The sequence below is a fragment of the Melospiza georgiana genome, chromosome 21 (assembly GCF_028018845.1).
Source record: "Melospiza georgiana isolate bMelGeo1 chromosome 21, bMelGeo1.pri, whole genome shotgun sequence".
Classification (NCBI taxonomy): Eukaryota; Metazoa; Chordata; class Aves; order Passeriformes; family Passerellidae; genus Melospiza; species Melospiza georgiana.
Window position 1 is genome coordinate 3,197,932 of NC_080450.1, and position 16,693 is coordinate 3,214,624.

At 52.7% G+C, this 16,693-nt stretch overlaps 1 protein-coding gene across 2 annotated transcripts in view; it reads left to right on the forward strand.

Annotated features, from left to right (window-relative positions):
- CACNG5 (calcium voltage-gated channel auxiliary subunit gamma 5) overlaps positions 1-16,693 on the forward strand; it is a 173,782-nt gene that overhangs the window by 148,915 nt on the left and 8,174 nt on the right. The window contains exons 1-2 of one of the 2 annotated variants that reach the window (XM_058038744.1): positions 7,982-8,069; positions 12,601-12,888. The gene's annotated coding sequence lies outside the window, so the exon portion shown is untranslated. Of the gene's footprint in view, positions 1-7,981; positions 8,070-12,600; positions 12,889-16,693 lie in introns of those variants that run through there. The other variant, XM_058038745.1, reaches the window with a different exon arrangement.

Genomic DNA, 16,693 nt, shown 5'->3' on the forward strand with positions numbered 1-16,693 from the left:
TCTGGACTTTGATTATTTAGAGTTTTAACCTGGGTCTTTGGTTTTAATTCTTGTCAATGAATTACCTAAAAAATTAACATGAATTAATGAATTTCCTAAAAAAAGGTGGGTCTGGAGGAGGATTTCTGTGTGCTGACCTGGGTGCTGCTGGGCTGCTCCAGGTGTGGGAGCCAAAGGGAGAAACAGCCCCAGAGCCAAAGGAGGTCTCAGATTGGAGGATCTGGTTCAGAGCTCAATTTGGGATTTGGTGCTGGAAGGATTTGCTCTCCTTGGGAGCAGCCAGACCCAAAAAACTCAAATTCAATTTGTCTCTCTGAGTGTGGGAGCCCTGGGTGGCTCATTCCACCTTCTGCTGCTTCCTCCTGGAAGCTTCAGTGATTGATGGCCTAAAACTCTCAGCGCCCAGAACTCCAACAGGCAAAATTAAAGCAAAATCCTTTCATTTTGATCACTGATGACCCTCAGGGCCCCACCTGTGTGATGAAACACCTGATTTAGCCCTCCTGGATTTCCCTTGGGCTCCTGGGGACCGGACAGACCGGACCTCCCAGTCCCACCAGCCCCCGTCCCCAGCCCCGTTCACACTGACATCACTGCTGCTCAAAACCCGAGAGCAATGTCCAAATATTGTGACAGCTTGACAGACAGCTCCCTTTCCTGCCTGCTCTCACAGGATTGAAGCTCAGGCTGATTCAGTTAGTGGGTTTGTTGGCTGAGTTTGCCCTGAGGAATTGTTGAAATTCTGGGTTTTTTTCCAAAGAGTGTTTCCAGGCTACTTCACATCTGTCATCCAACACGCTCAGCTTCTGAAGGCCACGAACACATCCCAGACCTTGGGAGCTTTCTGCAGAGCAGGACAGGGGCTGTGGGGACACATCCGTGCCCTGGGCTCATGGACACAGAGTTGGTGCCTCCAGGGCAGGGGAAGGGGGTCCTGAGCTCTCCATCCTGCACAGAGCTGCACCCCCAGCCAGTGGGGCCAGGATTTGGGGCCAAACCACCACAAAGAGTGGTTGTGGGGCTGTTGGCTTTTGGGGTGACACTTGGACATGAGTTTGTGAGCAATCTCCTTGGGGACAAACAAGCCTGGCAGAGCAGTGGGTGCTGGACATGGACCCAGAGGGGTGGGAGAGCTGCTGATACCCCATGGCCACACTCCACCTCACCCTGGGGGTCTCATGAGCAGGACAATCCCCCAAGTTAAAATTGGGGTGAGTCAGCTCTCACAAGGGGGTGGTGAGAGCCTGTGTGGGCTGTGGAAAAGGGGAAAATGCCTGTAACACTGCATCCTTGGCTCTTTCTAAGCAGGCAAGATCAAGCTGGTGGTTCTGGAGAAACTGAAGCGTTCAAAGCTCCTGCAGGAGAAGCTGAAGCTCTCCGTGCCTGCCACATGAGAGCATCTCCATCAGGAATGTTCCCAGCACCATAAATCACACCAAGTGTTCGTGCCTGCCTCCCCCAGCCCCAGCCTCTCCTCAGAGATTTGGGTATTTGATTCAGAAACCTCAGGATATTTTTGCAGAGCTGGTGTGTGTGAGCTGCAAATAAAACCAGCTCCTCTGAGAACTGCTTGGGTAGCTGAAATGATGGCTGCATTAATTACCACGAGGTAATTATAATCCCACCTGCTCCCTGGGGAGCTGTGGCAAAGCAAAGGCAAATCAATCAGGGGCCCAAATCAGGACAGCTTTGCCATGTGTGGATGCCTTGTCCTCAAAGGATATTTTCCCTGTCTGTCACTTGTCACCTTCCCAAAGTGCTGCTGCACCCAAAGAAACGGGGATGGGATGAGGAGAGCAGGGCTGGACCCACAGAGTTACCTGCAAAAGTTGTTTTTATTACTTTTTTCCCCTCTTTCCCAAAAGAAGGGCATGGGATGAGGCAGATCTCACGGGAAATGAGTCAAGGCTGCTCCTCCTCTGGGGACTTGCTGCATTTGCTGCCAGGGTGACAGTGTCAGACAGCAGCTGCCACTTGCAGGGCTCATTACGGGCCCTGAGTCAGTGCCTGCCATCCCAGCAGAGGCTGTGGCACCGTCTGATGAGGGACAGGAAATCATTCCAAAGCCAATTTAAAGCACCCTACCTGGGTGAGGAAAAAAAAAGCCAAGGAAACAACCCCACAACCCCACAGTGGAAGTTTGCTAAGAAATATTTTAGATCTTACTCTTGCCCATCAAGGGTGGCAAAAATCACTTGTCTCTACATGCTGGGAATGAATTTGTGTCTGTGTCTGAGAGAGAGAGAGTTTGGTCCACATCTGTCCTTTCTTTCCTATTTGGGGCCTTGATCCATCCCCACCTTCCCTTGCTCCTCTATTCAGAACACCTCATAAAACTCAGTGCCCATAACAGGGAGGCTTCCTAATCCATACAAAACATTCTGCAACAATTTATATATAAACCCTCATTAAAGCTTCAGCATTCCCAGGGACACCTCCAGAAAAACTCTCATTTAACAGGATGCATTTGCTTCTCCTTAAGTGTGGCTGTGTCTGGGACACTGATTAGGTGTGATTCCAGGGAAAATCCACCAGAAACAGCTATAAAAGCAACCAGCAAGGGCAGAAGGAAGGAGAGGCCAGCAGTGAGAGCATCCCAAATCCCCTTGGATCATTTCCTGGTCCTTTTGGGATAAGTCATTTAGCATTCCTGTGCCTGATTGACACTAACATCATTAAAAGGTTGGTAATGAATTTCAGTGCTATATAAATCACAGGGAAAACTATTACCCTTAATCCCAGCGTTACGAGGCTTCAATAATTAATGTCATCTGAACCTGTTTCCAAAACATGACCTTTGAAATGAGATTTCTGTGGCCAGAGCCATCCCTCACGCTGCAGGCAGCTGCTTCCAGCCAGCCTGGTGGCTGCAGTGGGGCTGGGGATGGGTCCAGAGCCAGGAGCAGCTCCAGAGGGACCCTGTGCTGTGGAAATTCCACTCCTTGTGCAGCAGGATCACAGAAAACACCAGGAGTGAGGAAAAAAAAGCCCTGCCAGCATCAATTGCAGCTTGTGCCATTGTAGGGCACTGCCCTGCAGGGGGAAAGGGCAGAATGTGGGCACTCCCTGCTCTTTCAGACTCCTTCTCTCCCATGTGGGATGCTCAGACCCCTGGGCGGCCTGGGGCCAAAGGAAACCTCCTGGACTGGCCCATCCTCCTCTTTTATCCCCCAGTTTAGCCCCAGATGATGACAGAAGGTATTTTAGTTTAAATAAAATCTCTAACTTCCATTCACACGTGTGCCTTTTGTTGTTCTGTGAGTCAGAGCCGCTCGGGGAGGCTGAGAAAGGCTCCACACATTTATTTTATTTTTTTTTTTCAGGCTTTCACACAGCATGTGGCTGCTGGGTTAAAAATAATGTGGCACCTCTCCTTGAGCTTCCTCCCAAGCAGCAGATCCAGGCAGAGGGATGTGCAGGGGAAACAGCAAATGGAGCTGCAGCTCCAACAGCCCACAGAGTTAATTCCTTTAATTTAGTCATGGTGCAAGCAGGATGTGAAAACCCTCCCAGGGAGAGGGGAAGGGCTGCTGTTCCTTGGTGCTGTGAGTTTTACGTCTTTCCCTGTTTTCAGTGCTTGAAAAATAAAGCAGCAACGCTGCTGGGATAAGGAGCAGAAGTTGTGCTGAACTCCTTCCACACCACAGTAAGACAAAGTAAAAATTCTCCAGAGTAGAAATCCATTTTGATTTAAGTGAAATGTACATCTTTGAGTCTGTGGTTAGAAAACATGGCTATGTAGCCTGACTGCAAAGCCTGGGTTTAGAGAAACTGATTCAGTGAAAGAGATAAAGGGGGGGGGAGACAGAGGGTGATAGAGAGCTGTGAGAGCAGCTCAACCTGACCTAAGAATTCTTTCTGATAAAGAAGAACTAGCAGCAAACGTCATGTGAAATTTGTAAAAATGAATATGCATGAACCTATGGTGAAATTGTACGCAGATGTATTTGAGAGACAAACAAAAAGAGACCTGAAGTTCCCAGAGGTACACGTGTCATTTTAGGGGAACAATTCCCACACGCATCCAGCGCTGCAATAAACATACCGGCTTCACAACTTCCACAAAAGTTGTGGAGTTTTGATTGTCTCCACAAAACAACAGGACCTGGCTGCAGCAGCCCACCCCACCTGCACGGGGCTGGGAGTGCTCAGGTGTGCCCACCCCACCTGCACCATGCTGGGAGTGCTCAGGTGTGCCCATCCCACCTGCACCATGCTGGGAATGCTCAGGTGTGCCCATCCCACCTGCACCATGCTGGGAGTGCTCAGGTGTGCCCATCCCACCTGCACAGGGCTGGCAGTGCTCAGGTGTGCCCATCCCACCTGCACCATGCTGGGAGTGCTCAGGTGTGCCCATCCCACCTGCACGGGGCTGGGAGTGCTCAGGTGTGCCCACCCCACCTGCACAGGGCTGGGAGTGCTCAGGTGTGCCCACCCCACCTGCACAGGGCTGGGAGTGCTCAGGTGTGCCCACCCCACCTGCACCATGCTGGGAGTGCTAAGGTGTGCCCATCCCAAAGCCAAGCTGCTGGTGCCAGTTTTGCTGCCTGTAGGGGGACACAGTGTGGGTTAATGAAGGTGGTACAGAATGCAATCTTATCCCCTAAAGAGTTGCAGCTGAACCAATTATTAAAGATTAGGAGCAGGCCTGATGTTAACAGGCCACACCTGCAGCAAATAAGGACAGTGTTAGGAAAGAGTGGATTGGTGGGACCAGGAGGAGTCAGTGCTTAGATGAGATGCCTGTGAGAAATTATTGAGAAGGTACAAAACTCCAGCAATGTGGAATCCTTGCACTGTAATGATAATAGAACTCTCAATATACAAGGCAACAGCTGCCCAGTGTGAAATACCCCACAAACACCACCCAAGAGAAACAAAAATCTCCAAAGTCTCTTTTAGGAGGTGGTTCCCAGCCCCTGGGAGCTGCCCTTGGGTTCCCTGGCCGTGGTGCTGGGGCATCTCTGTGCCCCCCGAGCCTCCCCCCAGCCCTGCTGCCCACGAAATGACAGAAAACAGCAAGAGCTGAACAGCTGGCACAGAGCATCCTTCACCTCCCACACAAGGCACAGCAGCTCCAGCATCCCAGCCTGGTGCATTCACTGCTCACTCTGCTCCGCTCAGGCAAACACTGAAACCCCTGCCTGAGGCTGAGCTCGGTGCCCAAAATGCCTCTCCCAGCCTGGTGTGCAGGTAAAATTGCTCAGGAGCTGTGGTCTGACACCAGCTCAGAGCCATGGCTGGGCTCAGGGGTGCCTGCCCTTTGCTGGGTGGATTTGCTGTCCAAATAATTCAGCACAGAACAAATCTGAGGGAGCAGGAGGCGAGGCAAAGCTGAGGTTTCATAGCAGCTGGTGGCCCAGGCTGACAGGGCCAGACCTTTTATTTCATATTGACCTGAGTGCCTTCAAGGCAGCTTCTATTGAAAGGGAAAAGACCGGGGAAAATCATCCCTGCAGATGTCACCACTCAGCATCAAACCCTTGCAGCTGAAATGAGACGTGCCCACCACCCCCAGAGCACTGCTGCCAGCCCAGGAGAGCTGCTGTAACAAATCACTTCTGTTCCGAGCCTCTAATGAAGCTCAAATCCCTCCTCAGTAACGAGCTTTGACCTTGGGTGCACCCTAAAAGCTGCTGCTGGGGTGTCCATGGAGCTTCAAGCTTCCACACTGATTAAAGGGGGCTACAAAAGGCAGCTGCAGAGCCAAGGGCGGGCAGGGCCCAGCCCTGCAGAGTCTGGCACAGCTGTGGCACATCCTGACCCGGCCAAGGTCCCAGCCAGCCTCGCTGGCCCCACGTGTGGCTGTGGAGGAGGATCCACACGAGGAAAGAGCCCAGAATGAGCAGTGAGAAGCGGGGAAGGGAAATGATGCTGCCAGCTGGTGTTATGTGAAACAATTAACTGGATCCAGCTACTGCAGGGCTTGGCAAAATCCTGCCCCGAGGCTTGGGGGGATGCTGAGAAGATGCAAAGTGCTGATTGTCCTGTCTGGGACAGCCATGCCAAGCTTCTGTCCAAGAGAAGGATTTTCCATCTCACTGGTTTTCCCATCATGAGGGAGGTTCATGTCGTGGGGAGGAATTCTGGAGAGCTGCTAACGAGGTGGGAGAGTTGAGCTGTGCTGCTGCTGGCTTTGGGAGGCATCGCTGGTGCTCCCTCTGATCCTGCCTGTGGGAAATGCTCCTGGTGATTGTGCAGAGCTTCGGGCAGGAGCTGCTGTGTGGGACAGGCAGCAGCAGCAGCAAATCCACCCAAGTGTTTCAGGGCATCTGCTTGGAAACAAAGGGGAGGGGAAGAAGCTGAAGCTCAGAACGTGTATTTCTAATTGATTATATGCATGGCTGCTGGGGGCCTCTCACACTGTGTGGTTAATTATGTCACTGTGTGAGCTGCAGCTTTATTTGTGCTGCGCTCCAATGGTCCTGCCCTGGGCCCAGGCAGCAGCAGAGCAGGTTGTCTGTCAGGAAAAATGAAGGTCTGCTTTGTTTGGGGTTTCTTTTTAACAATATAGAGAAAAGAAGAACGATGAGCAGCCAATTACTGTGATAAAATCATTGACCCTGATAGCACATGGGGAACATCCAGTCCTAACAAGCCTCCTGTAGATTTGTGATTTTATTGGCAATTCCCTGCTCATGATCTCCATCCCAGGGAAGCTTCTTTCTCCTGAGATCCCCAGAGGGCATTGCCCCTCTGGCTGCCTTTTCCAGTGCAGAATCCATTCTGCTGACCAAACCCCTGCTTTGTCCTTACTGTCAAACCCCCAAGGGATTTGCTGCTTTAAATGGGAATAAGAGCCCAGGAAAACATGCTGAATTCACTATCATTTAAGTATTGCTGTAACTCTGTGTGAAAGAACTTATTATATAAGTTATATAAGTTATGGCATGAGTTTTACAAGTATAAATAACCAGAAACCTACTGGGAGGCAGTTTTCTACCAGTCTGGATCTGGAACTTGCCTATTTTGGGCTCTACCACGTTCTCGTTGAAGAAATCCAAACCTCCACATCTGCATCAGCTTCTCAAACCAAGCCGAGCTCACCAAGCCTGAGCACAGGGCTCCATTGATTCCAAACAAGCCACCCAACAACACCTCCTCCGCATCTCAGAGCTCACTTTATTTTGGGTTTTTCTATTTCAGGCACTCCTGTTTTGCTCGCTGGGGACGCCTCAGCAAAGACGCAGCACGTTTCAGCCAGGGAGCTGGGCCCTGTGGAGTGTGAGCAGAGCCCGTGCAGAGCATGAGCTGTCCCTGCAGAGATTTCCATGCAGCCCCGAGCTCCAGGGGCTGGGATAGGACCCATGAGCTCTCTGGGTGGTGGGTGACCCTTTCCTTGTCCCCCCTGCTCTGTCCAAGGGACTGTCCCATTGCTGGCACCTCCCCGGAGCTGCCTCCTTCTCCCTGGCTCTGTCTCTCATTGTGTTTTGGCTGAATCACCCGGGCTGGCAGGGGTGCCCAGAGCATCTGTCCCTGTGTCCCTCTGTCCTGCCTGTGCCCCAGCCCTGCCAGGCTGGCTCTGTCCAGCACACCGGGCTCGCTGGCTGTTCTGGCCTGAGCTGTGCATTCCTCGCTGCTGCTGGAGCAGCTGCCCCTGCCCCGGTCCCAAAGGAGCGCTCGGAGCAGAGTTTGTGCAGGTGCGGGGTGCAGGAAGGGAAGGGAGGAGGCCCCGAGGGGCAGGAGCGGGGCTGGCTCCCATCCCTGCCTGCTCACAGCTCGGGGGTGCGAGCGGGAGAAGGGAAAGGAGGAAAAAAGCGGGGAATAGAGAGAAAGTGGGGAAATACAGGGAAAGGATGAAAGGAGAGGCAGGAATGGGGAAAGGGGATTGAGGGAAGCGAGCGGGGGGTGGGGGTAGAGAGGAGGAAGGGGTGGATGGAGAAGGAGGCAGGGAGGGAGGGGAGGGAAGAAGGGGAGGCTGGAGCAAGGGAAGGAGGGATGCAGGGAGGGAGGGAACGGGGGCACGGCGGGGAGGGAGAGGTGGGCTGGCCCCGGCGGCGCCATGTGATGCCCTCTCCTCCGCGGGCTCTCCCGGCGCGGCGCGGAGCGAGCGGAGCATCCCGGGGCCGGTGAGTGCCGGGACTGCCGTGGGGAGGGCAGGGCTGGGGCTCCCTCCGTGCCCGGGCAGGGCTCCGTACCCTCCGTGCCCGGCAGCGGGGAGGGAACGGTCCCGGGGATGGCTCCGTGGGGCTCCCAGTGGGATGTAAAGCCCTGAAAGTTTACAGGCGAGGGAAGAGGGAGCGGGTGCGGAGCCGCAGGGCTCAGGGCGGTATCCCTGTGCTTTCCGTATTCCCCGTGGAGCGGGACCCCGGGCAGCATCCGCCGCATCCCGGGCAGCCCCGGAGGTGCCCGTGTGCCCTGCCCGGGGCTGGCACCGCTCGGTGGCGGCGTTTGGCTTCTCCCGATCGCCCGCGGAGGGAGCTGAGCACGAGGAAGGCGGAAAATCCCCGAGATGCTCATCCCTGGGCTTCCCTCCCCTCACACAGGGGCCGTGCATGGGCGATGCTGAGCGCATCCCCGTGCTCAGGGCGAGCTCGGAGCGCTCTGCCCAGGAACGGGGGGGAGCTGTACCCAGGGAACGGGAAATGTGCGGGAAGCCGGGCTGCCAATGCTTCGCAGTGTTGAGCAAACCCCTTGGAGAGGGGAGTGAGGATGGAGCGAGGCTCCCTGAGAAAAGCCTGACCTGGTTCTTAAGCGGAGTGAGGGAAGAGCCGGGGGCGAGGGAGAGGCTGGGTGGGATCCTGTGTTACCATAAGAACAGAGAGAGGGACCTGGAGCCTGCCCTCGCTCCACGAGCCCCTTACCCACAGCCCGGGGAAGGCGGTGAGATTGAAATGTGAGATGTGAGATGTGAGATGTGGAGTCTCAGCCACCGCGGTGAGCAGGGAGGATCTGTCAGACGCGGCCTTTGGCTCCTGATTAATCGCCGGATGTTGGGAGAACTTCCCCAGCCCTGGCACGGGATGCTCTGTGCAGCTTTCAGGGCTGGGGCTGCCGGGCACGGAGCTGCAGGAGCTCTCAGGGTGCCCAGGGACCTCGGCACCACTGTCACCATTGTCACCACTGTGTCCCTGTCTCCCCACCGTGTCCCTGTCTCCCCACTGTGTCCCTGTATCCCCACCGTGTCCCTGTATCCCCACTGTGTCCCTGTATCCCCATTGTGTCCCTGTATCCCCACCGTGTCCCTGTATCCCCATTGTGTCCCTGTATCCCCACTGTGTCCCTGTATCCCCACTGTGTCCCTGTATCCCCAAACCCCCCCGGGGGACAGGAGTCCCCATCAGGTGCCTGCAGGGTACAGGTGAGCCTTTGGAAAGGGCAGCCAGGGTGCTGCATCCCCTGGAGATAGCACAGCTTCAGCCAGAGCGCTGCTAAAGAGCATTTCAGCTGAAGAAGAGAATTTCTGCTGAGTTTCCCGCAGCAGCAGCGAGTGCTGACCCGGGCTGGCAGCTCTGCTGGAGGAGTGAGCGTTCTGTGTCTCCATCTCTGCTGCCCTTTGGCTTCACAAGTGCCTCAGCTCCTTTCAGAGGCTCCTCTGCCGCCCTTTGAGCAGCACATTTCAGTCTGTCGTGTCAGGACCCACGTAAAAAGCCCCAGGGCAGGAGTCTGGCTGCCAGCAGCCCATCCTGTGCCGTCACACCCTGCCCCAGGTGACATCCAGGGCACAGAAATGCCTCTGCCTGGGCTTTCTCTCATTCCTTGCTGTATTCTTGGAGCTGTTGAATATATTCATTGAGCTGAATGGATTTCCACCTGGCAGCATCCATAGCGCAGCTTTTGCAGCTTCAGCTTTATTTATGGAGAGGGGAGGGAATATAAAATACAAAAGAGAAATAAAGCACAAGCCTGCAGAGATTTCAATGGTATCAGTGAGCTGTGAGAGGCTGGAGTGAGCACCAGGAGCTTTTCCTAAATCAGCTGGGAAGATTTAAAACCCCTGGGTTTTACACCCTGGATTTAACATGGCATTTTTAAAATCACTTTTGACCTAGACCCCATCATCCAGTGATGTGGGGATCTTAATCTCACTGAAATTAAAGGCAGTTTGGGTTCTAGGTGTGTTCTAGAAAGATGGCTTGGTGTCAAAGTCACACTGATTTTTAAAACTGTTTAGTCACAACTTCTGATATTTGTGCTAAAATATTTACTGGCAAAATGGAATTTGTGCGAGGACACCACACATGCCTTCATCAGCTCAGAAAATGGATTTTCACAGATGAGTGGAGTTTGTGTGTGGTCTTCTAGGAAGACAGGAATTACAGGTTTTCTTTACTAATGACAGAGCTATTGCTTATCAGTGAAAAACCTTGTTAGAGCCATGTCAGGGCTGCACTGAGGGCGTTACTGGAGCGGGACAGCAGCTGCACCCACTGACCCAGCACAACTTGTGGGTAATTCATGTCCCCACCCGGTGCCCATCAGCGCTTCCTGATGCCATCCCCATCCTCAGGGAGCACCAGGACCTGCCAGGAGACACAAAATGGGGAGCACAGAGGTTCCTTTTCCCTGCAGCAGCTCTAGCTGGGGACACCAGGTCAGGTGTAGGTGGCAGGAGAGGCGCTGCTGGTACAAAGGGAACAGGAGAGGGGCACAGGCAGAGACCTGGCACACACAGCCAGGCCAGGGAGGAGCTGCTGGCCTGGGGAAGGATGGAGAAAAGTCAGACCAAGTCCATTCCCTGCCTGTTCCCATAGAATTTGGCAGGATGTGGCTGCACCTCCCTGTGCTGAGCAGGACAGGTGAGCCCACGGCCTCCTGAGCACCCAGTGCCAGTTCTCAGGCTGCTCCACCTCATGAATGGCTGTTAAATACTGGAACTGGTAATAAATCTCGCTAAAATCCGGGTGGTAGAAAGTTTGGTACCTCCAGTACTATAAGCACCTGTTATGTACAATAATATTACTAATTATGAAACCCCACAAGCTGCACAAAGCAAACACCTTTCCTGTGTGAAAATGGGACCAAATTTTAGTGGCTGCTCAGTGTCACACCTGGGGAGTTGTCATGAAGACATCACCAACAGCTTCCAAGGAGCTGTGTCCCAAAATGCTGGGGCAAAATCAGCATTTTGGAGCAGCTGCTGGCCTTGGTCACTGGTTCAGTGGCAGCCACCAGTGTCACTGGGTTGTGAAGTCGTTTGCAGAGGTGTGGCTGACACAGCCCTTGTGCACTTCATGCCATCGTTTCAGTGCTCAGAGGCTTTGCAGCTGAGCTGGTTTCCAGGCAGGGAGGAGGGATTGCAGTCTCCTGGCTAACGAGGCACTGCTCCCTCCCTCCATCCATCATCCTTAACCACGCTGAGGGATGCAGTCCCTGCAGCAGCCCTGGGCACACGTGCTGCCTGCCCCGTGTGCCATCTCTGCAGCCCTCAGAGAGCACAGGGATTTCTGCCTTCCTCTCATTTATCACTGAAAACGTTCATAAAACCCCTCCAGCCCTGGTGAGAAGAGCGGGAGTGGGGGGAGAGCTGTGGCTTCCTGCCTCCCCAGCTCAGGTACCCACCAACACAGGCAGTGCAAGAGCTTTAATTAGCTCCTGATGCTATTTTTACCTCCCAGCAGCTTAATTTAGCTCAAGCTGTCATGCAGTGATCGTTAAGGGGAAAGGAACTGGGGGTGTTGGCCCCTCTGAGCTGAGCTCAGGCTGCACCTGGGGCTTTTCTTAGACCGTGCACAGCAGTGAGTGTTTGCAGCCCACAGACATTTCATGGACAGCCCTTGAAGTGCTTACCCTGAGTTTGGGGGCTCTGCTCACGCCCACTTCAGCTCAAAACATCATCAATATCTCACAGAAGAGGTGCTTGAGTGCTTCAATTGTTACCTGCCTTGCTGCTGGAAGGACGCAGAAACCTTGAAAAGCTGCAAGGAAGAGGATTATTCTCCCCTTTTTAATCTACAAGGCTCTTATAGGACTTTGTGCCAACTCGAATGATACTTGGGAGGGGAAAAGGGCCAGCTGTTAAAGCTTTAACAGCCCCCCAGAGCAGCCCGGGTTGGTGCTGAGTGAGGGATGTGCAGGGCTGAGCCAGCTGCTCTCCCTCATCCCCGGCTCTGTCCCTGTACCCAGGGCAGCACTGAACAGGGTCACTGGATCGTTGGGGTGCTGCCATTCGTGCCTTTGGGATGTAAATGCAAGCCCCAGTGCACCCCAGGCAGAGGTTAATGGGCAGCACAGCCCCCGTGGCAGAGAGGTCCTGCAGCTCCTCCAGCTCAGTCCCAGCAGCTTTCCTTTGCAGCATTGGATATTTCCCTCTCTCATTCTGCTTTTGTGGCTTTTTGTAGGGTATTGAAAGCAGCAGTTGGGCTCAGGTCCCTGGCTGTGAGCATTCTGACACACTGTGGGCAGCAGAATTCTGTGTCAGGGTTGGTGGGGAGAGAGGGCTTTGGGAAGAGCTCTGCAAAGGGCAGGGCTCAGCTATTGTTAGGGATGTAAACTCTGAGCAGGTATATTTAGGTTAGACCTGGAGAGCTGGACCAGGGTTTGTGGGCAATATTGCAAGCTCAGAGCTTTGTCTCCTGTTTCCCTCTCGAGAAATGCACTCTGTGTAATTTTTGCACTTTGTGTAATTTTTGCACTTTGTGCTTTTCTACACCACCCCAGGGCAGGAGCTGGCAGCACGTGGATGCAGAGACCTGCCTGCCATCTGCCTGTCCGTGTGTCCCAGCAGCCTGCAAGCCTCCTGAGGGCCAGTCAGAGGGGGAGAGCCGAGGCTGTGCCCTCCCTTCAGCCCCTGCCCGTTTCCAGAGCCATCCCAGACCATCCAGCAGCTGAAGCCTCCAGTGAGGACCCTCATCCCTGCAGCTGATCCGCCAGAGCTGCTCTTCCCACCTCCAGCCCCATCACAGGTTCTCCTCTTGCCAAAGCATCCCTTCAGCTGGGTTAGCAGAGGTAAGAGCCTGAGGGAAAGGGAGACACGTGGGTGGGATGGGTGCTATAAAAGTTTTGTGGGGGATATCTGTGCATCCAGCAGGACCATGTGAATGAGGCTGGCTGTACACACACAGGCTGTGAACCGGGAGCACGGGGGCTGCTTGCTGGATGATTTTATTTGCTGGAAGTTGCTGGGTTCATCCCAAGCCATTAGTGTGAAAGAGCTGGAGCAGTGCCATCACTCCAGAGAGTGCAGCAGCCTGGCAGAGATGGCCAGTTTGGGAATCGGTCTGCTTTCAGGGCTGGGGTGGGAAATAAATCTCAGTAACTTCTCCTTTGACCTTGGGAATATCATTTGATCTCCTTATATTTGGAGCTGAGGTGGGCTGAGTTATCAGCAACAGCCCTCTGCAAACCTGACCCAGGTAAAAGGGCAGGCTTTGAGCAATCCACAGCAAAAAGGCTGATGTGAGATAAAGCAGGAGAGGGAAGTGGGTCAGCCTTGCAGATTCAAGTTATGGCGCTTTCTATACAGCATTTCCATCGCTCTTGCACTGCCATGGCAGGATTTTTTTTCACCAAATTGTAAAAAATAACTCTGGCAAGAAATGAAGCACAGGAAGTGCTAAGGAAAAGAGAACTTCTCAGAAAAATTATGTAAGTCAAGTTTAAGAGAGAAAATCCCAATCTCATTACCAAAATCAGTTAGTGGTGAGCCTTGCAGCGTGTGAGCTCACATGTGGTTTCTTACTGATTATTTGTCAGGTGCTCCTGGTGTGTGGTGACAAGCACAAAATTAATAGGTTTGTTATTGCTGTGGCTCAATCTGGGATTAAATAACTCATAACCAGCCTTCTTTTTATTCATTTATTTATTTGTAAAGCTCCCTGGAGAGCCTGTGTGCCCATTGATCAGTGCTGCCGTGTCCGTGTGTCGGTAATGGCAGCTCCCACTGAGGGGAGGCTTTCAAGCCCAGTATTGATCCTTTTGAACTTTGTTTGCTCACAGTCACTGTTACAAGCCCGTGTTCAAACTGCCATGAGATGGGCTGTTTTATGTCTTAATATCAGGCTAAACCTCCTCCACATCAAAAAGATTTATTTCTGCACTTAATTTTTCCAATACGTGTTTTCTGTCTCCGAAACCGAGCTGACATTTCTGTGTGACACTAATGCAGCTCTTAAAGCTGCCTGATGTATTTCAGCATCCTCATGTGCCAGGGGAGTTGGTGAGTGCCAGCAGCCCAGGACAGGGCACCTGGAACACCATGGACCAGCTCCAACATACATCCTCTTTGGAAATTTCTTTTTCAGTGAAAAACAGGAGATGCTGCTTTTCTCTGCAGCCATCTCTGCTCTCTTCTATGGAACCAGAGCAGCCCTGTGCTCCTCTCCTGCCTGCAGCACACCTTTTCCAAGCTTCAGGAGGGTGTGTTTCTTCCCAAGCAGTAATTCCAAAACCAGAGCTGTCTTTCCCAGCTGCCCAGTTTTCAGGTCAGGTTTGTGGAACTGCTGCTCCTGCGATCCCAGATGGAGCCGTGGGCACTGCCCTCACCATCTCCTCCTCTTCCTCTCCTCAGCTGTGGTTAAAGTCAGCTCCCCATGTGCTCCTCACACTGGTCCAACCTTCCCTGCCAACCCAAAGAGCCCCAGTTCAGCTGCCCTCAGGCTGCAGCCTGCACACCCTGTTTTGGGACTGAAGAATTGGCACCTTTTGGGTGCTCCATGAGCTCGGTGGGATGATTCTATTTCACCAGGGTTATTAATGACCAAATCAGCCTTTTCTGGCTTTGATGTGAGGGAGCCAGGGTGACTGTGCTGTCTGAAGGAGGGTGACAGTGCAGGGGTGGCCTGGGCACAGTCCTGCCTGCCCAAGCACTGCCAGCTCTCAGAAGTTTTGCTCTGAGAGAGCTGCTCTCCTTGACCTATTTTTTTTTTCTCACATCCATGGCCTGTATTGTGTCCTGAGGAAGGGATCACACTGCTCAAAGGCCCTTTATTATTTTTAGCCAGCCCAATTTCTTGTTGCAGCTTAGTGGGATCTGGTCCTTTCAGTTCAGCTCCATCTCAACTCACGCTCTCCAGCATTTGATTGCTCCTCCCCAGGTCCCTGATGTTCTTTGTACATCCATTGCTCACTCAGAGGGTTTTCTACTCCCCTTGCACTGGCTGCATTTCTTCTCCTTTATGTCCTGCTCAGCCTCTCCCACTGCTCCAGATCCATGGCTAAATCTCTGATTTCCCTTGGCCCTTGGTTTGCAGCATGGACCAGGCATTCACAGCATTCACAGGCCACCAGGCTTGTCCTGGACCTCAAACAAACCTTTCACAAACAAACCCTTCCCTCCTGTCTGCTCTGATAACCTTGGCACTGCTTCCCTTCCTCCCAAATGTCAGGAAATTGGAAATGATGTCATACAAAAATCAATGGCTCTGCTCCTTCTGCCTTTACCCAGGCCAGGAGGGAGCTGCTGTTTTCTGGTGAGCCCAGGGCAGTGATTTATTGAGGTGACCCATCCTGTCCAGGCAGCTGACCTGTGATATATTCATTCATTTTTCTCAGCCCACCCACAGAGCAGTGCCTTGTGCTTGGCATTAGGCCACAGATGTGGCCTGAGAAATCTGCCCAGGATATTTCCTTTCTGTGACTGTGGAGCTACAGGTAAGGACTTACCCCAAATCTGGGTGAAAAACAGATTTGGAGAAACCCCAAATCTTGTGTTAGAAACACAGTGCTCATTTCTCTGGTGCTCATTTCATTCCCCAAAGGATTCAGGCCCGGCAAGGGCCATGTGCTGTTTCCATCAGCAACTGTTGCTCCAAGGCAAGGAGAAATTCATTATGAAGACTGCAGATTACATTGCAGACTGCCTTTATTATTCCCTGGACTACTACCAGAATGCACAGTGTGATCGAAGGAGCAGGAGCAGTTCTGAGGTTCCATTTCCTGGAAATCATTGGGGCTCTACTCATTTAATTTAAAATCCAGCTCCTGTTGGAAACCAAACAGCCATAGGAAGCATAACACAATTGATAAAGGTCACTGTGGACTAAATCCTGACTGATGATCCAGCCAGCTCCTGTTCTTGTCCCTGAAAAACCTTTCCCTTGGGAGCCCTCTGAGTCCTCCAGGTGCTGGGCCTGGGGAGGGTTTGTTTCAGGCAGAGCTTCTGCACCATCCCTACCTGTAGGAGTGAGAGGGGGTAGGATGGTGGGGATGGATGGAAATGAGAGATGTCTGCAGCCAGGTCTGGAACTTGGGGTTTATTGCAAAGGGCCTGGGTGCAGGGCCCTGCTGGGAGCTGCAGCCACAGCTCAGAGCAGGCCCAAGGGGGAGAGAGGATGAGAGGGAAAGACCATAAAAGTGTAAGAGAGCAAAAACGTAAGAGAGTAAAAGGGGTAAGAGAGTGAGGTTCCCATTACAATACAATAAATCTTCTGTGTTGAATATTCTGATTCTCACTAACCAATCTAGTACAAGGTACAAATCCTACAGCATTTACATACAGCCTATAAGAATCATTACATTACCACACCGTGTTACATTTTAAACCCTAAAAACTCCTCTTTGGGCCCCTTCTGCCAAGCTGGCAGGGTCTGCTCTGACCCTTGGGCCTGTCTGCAAGCAGAGGGTGTTGTTCCATCAAAAGGGGATCACCTTCAGCTGGCCACACCATTGCTTTCCAGTTGTTCAGTAACTGAGGGATCTCAAAGCTTGCTTTCATTTCAATCTCACTTATAGTTTCCATATTCTCAAAATCTTTTGCCAGACAATCATATTTATAAGGTTTTCCTGTTTCATCTTCCCCAACACCTATCCCTGT